Genomic DNA, 7,667 nt, shown 5'->3' with positions numbered 1-7,667 from the left:
TAATACTTTCCTCATAATCCTAAAATAGTCATCTGTAGTTGGACAAACTTAGTAATCTGACTATTCTGGTTCAGAGTTCTGTCTATATTATATACTAGGATTAGAAGTGGAACACATTAAGTAGGGAGGTAGTGTTCCTGTATGAAAGCCTTATTAATACACAAACTAGTGTATCTACTGTCTACCAGAGCCATTGTTTGGATCTGAGGGGATCCTGAGAAGGGAGTCAAGAGGATAAGAACCTGGAGCTAATACTTAGAACATTCTCAGATGAACTACTACTTGTTCTAAAAGGAATGTACAGCTTATACAGTCTTATTGTCTAAGAGAGTAAGTATATGTACTAACATTTCCTTATTAACCTCTCTCTTTTAACAAGGACAGACTTATGTTCTCAGCTGTAAACTCAGTTGAGACTATCCCTGCTTGATACTATAGACAAACTACTAAGTAGTAAACAGGGCTAGGTAGTGTTCTGAATGTTCTAAGATCTTAGAACACTAAAGTAGTAAGTTAGATTATACAGATTTAGACTCAGATGAAGTGTAAAGAGAAGAATCAAAAGAATCAGGAGAAATAGGAGAACTATCTACTTTTGTTTTTGACTTTTTTCTTTCTAATAAATAATTTTGTTGATTTATTTTTTCTACTTTTTCTGCTTTTTCTACTTTATTTACTTTTAATCCTACAGTGTCTATTGAATCAAAAGTAGCTATTAAAAAATCTGAGTCATAGCCCTTTAGTACTGTATTTACTATTAGGCCTTTACAAAATCCTAGAGTATGTAGTCAGGGTTTAGGAGTTCTAAGGTAGCTTCTGGATTTGTAGAAAAGGCTTCTTACTACAAATCCTACTTGTTACTCATTATTACTCTAATGACCTGACAGATGTACTATTACTTCTGTAAACAGTCCTTAATTTAGTGCTCTGACTTTCTACAGGCAAAGTATGCTTCTCACTTTTAGGCTTCTCTAATGTCTATTAGAACAGATTAATTATGAATTACAGGCAGATTGATCTAAGGGCTCAGAACTGTCAGAGCCAGACACATGTGTAAGTGTTCTGTACAGACTTAATACATTTAGGTTACAGCTTAGTCAAAGGAAATGGTGCACATCTTCTACTCAGTATAAGTAACCAGTTCTAGTATTATTCTAAGAATCTTATTAACTAGTTCTAGGTGAAGAGCTTTTTCAAGCATTCTAATAAGGACATTATTAAACCTGAGTATGAATCCTACCTTCTAGACTAGGATATCAAACTCCTGAAAGAAGGCATTAGTAGAATGTTTGCCCTGTCACAGAGACACAAGCTTGTTCTACACATTACACTTCTTATTCAGATTAATGAAGGAAGTATAGAGCTACCCTATAAATTCTGAATATAACTCATTGTTCTAAAGTCAGATCAGGCTTCCAATCTGATAGTCTTCAATCCAGTTCTAGGCTCAGGTGGCTGTGTTGCCTTCCTTCATGAAGGAGAGGACAAATAGGATGTAATCAAGATCTGAGAATAGATCAGTCAAAGTAGCAGCCACATATAGTTTGACTTAGTACTAGAAGTCCTTAAAGTACTACTTATTAAAGTCTAAAGAGTAGGCTACATACACTTTCTTTCTAGAACAAGTTGTGACTTCCAGAACAATTGGAACAGGTTCTAAAGGGGCTGAGGGTATATGGTTAGTAAAGGCCTCTTAAATAGAGGTCTACACATATTGAGCTAGTTCTGCTTGTAACTACTAATCTGGCAGAACAGTAGGGGTAGCAGTTAGTGTAGGAGGGTCCATGTTTACACTACAAAGGAATCAGTACTAAACTAAAAGGGGTAATGAATAGAAGAAGGGTGGCAAAAGTTTAAAAGAGTTTAGAAAGTTTAAAATTTAAAAATGTAAAAGGGTTAGGACAAAGAAAAGAGATTAACACAATAGTAAGTACTAATGCTCAAAATGTAGGAGAGTTGTAGGGTGGTAATGGGTAGTCTTGATCTGATGTTAGCAACAGTATAGAGGGGACCTGAAGGCTCAGTAAGGGGACCTAGGCTACAACTATTCTACACAACAGAAATACAGAATGTAAGTACTAGAACATAGTTGGAACTTGTAGAACAGGCAGAGAGAGAGAGTGAGACAAGAGTAGAGTATATAGAGTGAGCCTAAGAGTACAGGACTACCTGGAGTAGACAAGATCAAGACTACAGGACTAGTCTAATCTTGTATACCTATATATACTAAACTACACAAGAGTACTCAGAGAGTATGAGCTACTTAAGAATGATAAGCTATGAAGAATGAAAGAAAGAAATGTCAAAGATAAAGGTACAAAGAATGAAGGGATGGACAAAGGGTAAGAGACTATAGAATGAACAAAGAATGAAGGGGTGGTCAAAGGAATAGAATGATAAAGTAAGGAAGGGTAGTAGTAAGAGTTAGTATACATATAGTCTATAGACAGTACCCCTGAGGGACAGAAGTCCTGAGTTCCAGTATAGAAGGGTGTAGAACCCTCAGAACTAAAGGTATGAGAGTAGAGAACTGTAACAAGTACTAGACTTGTAACTCTATATAGTAGTTCTTTAGTCATTTGTATAAAAAGTCAACTTATTGTGAGTAACTAATATAATACAGTAATTTGATTCATTATACATGTTCTGCTCAAGAGTAGCCTAAAGAGGCAAAAAAACATTCTACTAGTATTCTACTACATCTTCTCTTTCATAACTATTAATATACATTCTTGTAAGTACTCTGTTATACTAGTAATATATTGTATTAAGCTAATTTTGAGCAGTTCTGAGAGAAACTGGCTTAAATCTCTCTAACTGACTCAATATGTTAGGTTGGTTTAAGTATTCAAGTACATCCTTAGGTCTAAAGTATTTCTTGTTAAGACTTTAGAGATAAAGGTGAATACTATTTGTAAAGTCCTTATTATGTATAATTAATGTCTTCTAGGTTCTATACAGATTGACAGACAAAACTTTCTAGTCTTTAAAGTGCTCTCAAACTCATTTCTAGACTAAACATACAAGGTAAGGTTTATAGTTTGCTAATACTAATACAGCCATTTCTAATACTTTAATCTACCCTACATTCTCAGATTATGTGTACAGGTTTAAAAAAACAAGTATAGTAGAAATACACTCTTGAAATAATAGATCTAAGCTCTTGTCTTTTGACAGATACAGTAGCTACTATATTGTATTATAAAGTGTCAGGTTATTATGTTTTAGTGTACAGAATTGTGATTGTACAATCTGTTAAATTATAGGCTAAAGTAGTACAGTCTGTAAGTAAGACTGTACAATCTGTTAAATTATAGGTTAAGAAGTTACTATAGTCTGTTAGAGATTTGGGTTAGATTGTACAGTCTGGTACTAGTAGACTATACTTTCTTCCTACCCTTCTACCTCCTCTTCTTCCTCTTCTAGCTTCTGTAATAATATAGTAAGGTTCTAGAAATGCTTGTCCTGTGTAGGAAGGTAAAAGAAGGCCCTTGTAATATTGTAGAAACTCTCTAGTATAGTATCAACTACTCTATTACTGTATAGTTAATTTATTGTATAATACAGTCCTAAGGTGAGTCCTTCCATTTTATTACTATAGAGTGTAGTAATAATAAAACAAGTAGTAGGTGAATACTCTATAGTATTTATGTTATTGTATTCCTAGTTGTTTACAGAGTTCTCTACTATTACCTTGTCTTACACTAGTAAGGTGTATGTAGACAAGTTAGACCAATTACTAGTAGGAAGGCTTAGTTATAGTATTTTAAGGAGCTGTTTGTATAGGAGATTAAGTATACTAGGTTATACAGACTTAGTACTAATAGAAGTATGTTAAACAATAAAGTGTTAATTACTCAGCTCTATACTGTTTAGTCTCTAGCATACTATGTTAGTAACCTCTAAGTTAGTATATTTAAGGAATACAAAACCCTGTCTAAATAAAGAGAGTCAGAGGGTTGTTTACATAGTGAATGTAGGATAAGAACCTTAGACAATATGTTTGTATTCTCTACTATAAGATTAAATACCTTCAGCTTACAAAATCTCTCTAGTATCTTCTGAACTTCTTCAGCTATCTAAATAGAGATACTATACACTAAAAGTTTGTTTACAGAGTCAGGAACATTTGTAGAAACAATACTAGGGATGTGAATGTTAGAAGGAGTAAACAACTCCTTATTCTTATGTTTAAATGAATAATGAATTGTAAGGGTTATGTTAAGGAATATTATTCTATTAAATACTATAACTACTATTGTATTCTCTACACTACAGAACTGTTTAACAAGAAGGGCAGTATGAGTTGCTATTTATAAGATGGATTAGAAATAGAACACAACAGACCTTTATATAGGCTTGTCTCCTTTTGTAATTATACTACATAGTAAGGACTACTTTACTAGAACTACTAATACTATTACTTTCTTTTATCTTTGTATTAAAGAAGTCTGTAAGATTTGTCTTGTTGATCTAAGGAGTAATACTGTTAACATAGAGGTAGTACATTTGTTAAGACTGTTTCTTTAGACCTTTACTTTCCTTAGCTACTTTGTTAATTCTCTCTTAATAGTATTAATACATATACTTTCCTGAATGTATTATACTCTACTCATTAAGAATTGAATTCTCAATGATAGAGGCTAGGATTGCTGAAGGCCCTTACTCTGTAACTACTGACAGTGTTTGTGACTGAAAAAAACTCCTAATATTTACAAATCCCTAACTATAAAGTTAGGTTTCTTGTCTTTTTACTTTTACTTTCTGATTTTAGACAGTTTGACTTAGTTTTTAACTTAGAAGGCTAATCTTTTTGTATTAGATAGGTTAAGCTTACTCCTTCAAAGACATTGTCTATCTTTCTAAGCCTTTAGAAAGTATGTTAAGGAATGTTTGTACACTAGATTCACTTAAGATACTTATAAAGTTAAGGTTTGTTTCTTTATTACTATTATAGAACTATATACTCTATACTAACAGAGTGTCTTCAGAGCTTGACACCTTGTTCTCCTCATCTCTTATGTTATTAGTTACAACCTCTACTTATAGAATAGTAACATTAGTAAGTATTAATTTAAATATAAAGTGTTTTTTACTTATAGTGTATCTTCTACTTCTTAGATTCCTAACCTAACTCTTCTTCTTCTTTAACAGGCATAGTATAGTGATTTGGAAGGACTAGGGCTCATTCAAATAGTTGACATAGTACACATATGCACAATTTATAATATTACTAATCTTTCCATATATAGTAATTTTGTATCACATGTTTATAGTTAAGGGTAGCTAAAATTGTTACTCAGAATTTCTCAAATTTTTTTTAATGCTAACTGCCTGTAAATAAAGATTTACTGTTGTTTTCATAAATATTGTCATATGTGTGATTTGTGATTTTTGTTATACTAAGTACACTCAAATACAAAATCTATTATAACTCAACTAATACTTAACCAAATTACATGATCTAAGTTGTAAAAATTATACTTTTAAAGTGTCTTTTATATTCCAGAAAAAATAAAGTAAAATGAGCAAAATTTGAGTAAGATACAACACAATATGTGAGTTTTCCTTATATTTTATATATATGAGTTTTCCTGGCCCTAAAACTGATTGCACAATACTATAAGCTAGTCTAAATAAAGAATATAACTTTATTGTTAATTTACATATTGAATCCTAACTAGGATACAGAATACACATATAAGTATAATACATATTTAAGTTTGCTAAAATTGAGCATTTTCCCCTAACCTCTCTACACTCAGGGAAAGTTCTTCTGAGTATTATTCATGTTTGTAAATTCATTCCAAATAAATTAGACTAGTTTCAAACAGTTTTAATAGACTTATTATGGATTTCTAGTCTAAATAAAGTAGAAAGTCATTATTCTATATACTACTTTAATAGTACTTCTCTAACTTATATAACTTTACTATAACTTATAAAAGTACTTATATTTAATATATTTTGTTTATAATAAATTTACAAACATAAATAATACTTAGAAGAACTTTCCCTGAGTGTAAAGAGGTTGGGGGAAAATGCTCAATTTTAGCAAACTTAAATATGTATTATACTTATATGTGTATTCTGTATCCTAGTTAGGATTCAATATGTAAATTAACAATAAAGTTATATTCTTCATTTAGACTAGTTTATAGTATTGTACAATCAGTTTTAGGGCCAGGAAAACTCATATACATAAAATATAGGGAAAACTCACATATTGTGTTGTATCTTACTCAAATTTTGCTCATTTTACTTTATTTTTTCTAGGATATGAAAGACACTTTAAAAGTATAATTTTTACAACTTAGATTATATAATTTGGCTAAGTATTAGTTGAGTTATAATAGATTTTGTATTTGAGTGTACTTAGTATGACAAAAATTACAAATCACACATGTGACAATATTTATGAAAATGACAGTAAGCTATTTTGAGTCAAAAAAATTAAACCTATTATAAAACTTTTAATACATAAAATTTTACAAATTCACTCTACAGAATTATAGATACACTTATTCTTAATAATTCTGTAGAACCAAAATTTGAATTTTGAATAATATAAAAGAGTAGTTTTGTTATTATTGTTGAGACCTAATAAGGGAATGTAAGGTCAGTCATGTGAGTCACACAACTTGTTGAGTTTAACTTTTGTGTATCTTAACAGTTGTAGAGAGTTAAGTCAAGTAAAACAATTTTGACTAGAAAGTATAATACTATTATAAATAAGGAGAAGAGAACTAAGAAGGATAAGAGTACTATAAATAATACTTAACAGGTTTAGAAAGCTAAGTTAAGTAAAGTAATATGACTAGAAGGTATAGTACTACTATAAATAAGGAGAAGACAACTGAGAAGGTCTTGTTAAATTAACATTCTAGTACAAGTAATAAGTGTTAAGTAAGGAATTTAATAGTAAAATTAATAGATTGAGTATTAGTTATAAAATACACAGTTAGTAAAAGAGAGTAAGTAAAGGTACATAGTATTACTGTAAGATACATGATTAAGATATAAACAGTCATCCTTAGGTGTGTGTTAGTACTAGAAGGAGGTAGAAGACACAACTAATAAATTTAATATACTAGTTTTAGAGTAATAAAAGTATTAGTAGTAGTTAAACAAAACAGAGTGTATAAAGACAATAGAGAGTCTGTTTACACTAGAAGGACAAAGAGGGATAGAACAGGACAGGACAGGACAGGACAGGACAGGACAGGACAGGACAGGACAGGACAGGACAGGACAGGACAGGACAGGACAGGACAGGACAGGACAGGACAGGACAGGACAGGACAGGACAGGACAGGACAGGATAGGACAGGACAGGAAAGAGACTTTATACTCTTAAACATAATATAATAAGAAAGAAAGGAAATTAATATATAGTAAAGACTCTAAACATTCTAAACTAGAAATAATACTAGTAGGACCTTAATACTAAGACTAGGTCCTAGAAGTTTGACACTAGTAAGGGCTTAATACTCTGACTAGGTTCTAGAAGGTTAATACTAGTAAGAACTTAATATATAGTAGAGACTCTAAATGTTCTAAACTAAAAATAATACTAGTAAGAGCTTAATACTTAGACTAGGTTTTAGAAGTTTGACACTAGTAGAAGCTTAATACTCTAACTAGGTCCTAAAAGGTTAATACTAGTA

This window comes from Fomitiporia mediterranea (genome assembly GCF_000271605.1).
Source record: "Fomitiporia mediterranea MF3/22 unplaced genomic scaffold FOMMEscaffold_14, whole genome shotgun sequence".
Taxonomy (NCBI): domain Eukaryota; kingdom Fungi; phylum Basidiomycota; class Agaricomycetes; order Hymenochaetales; family Hymenochaetaceae; genus Fomitiporia; species Fomitiporia mediterranea.
Note: the sequence above shows the minus strand (reverse complement) of the source record.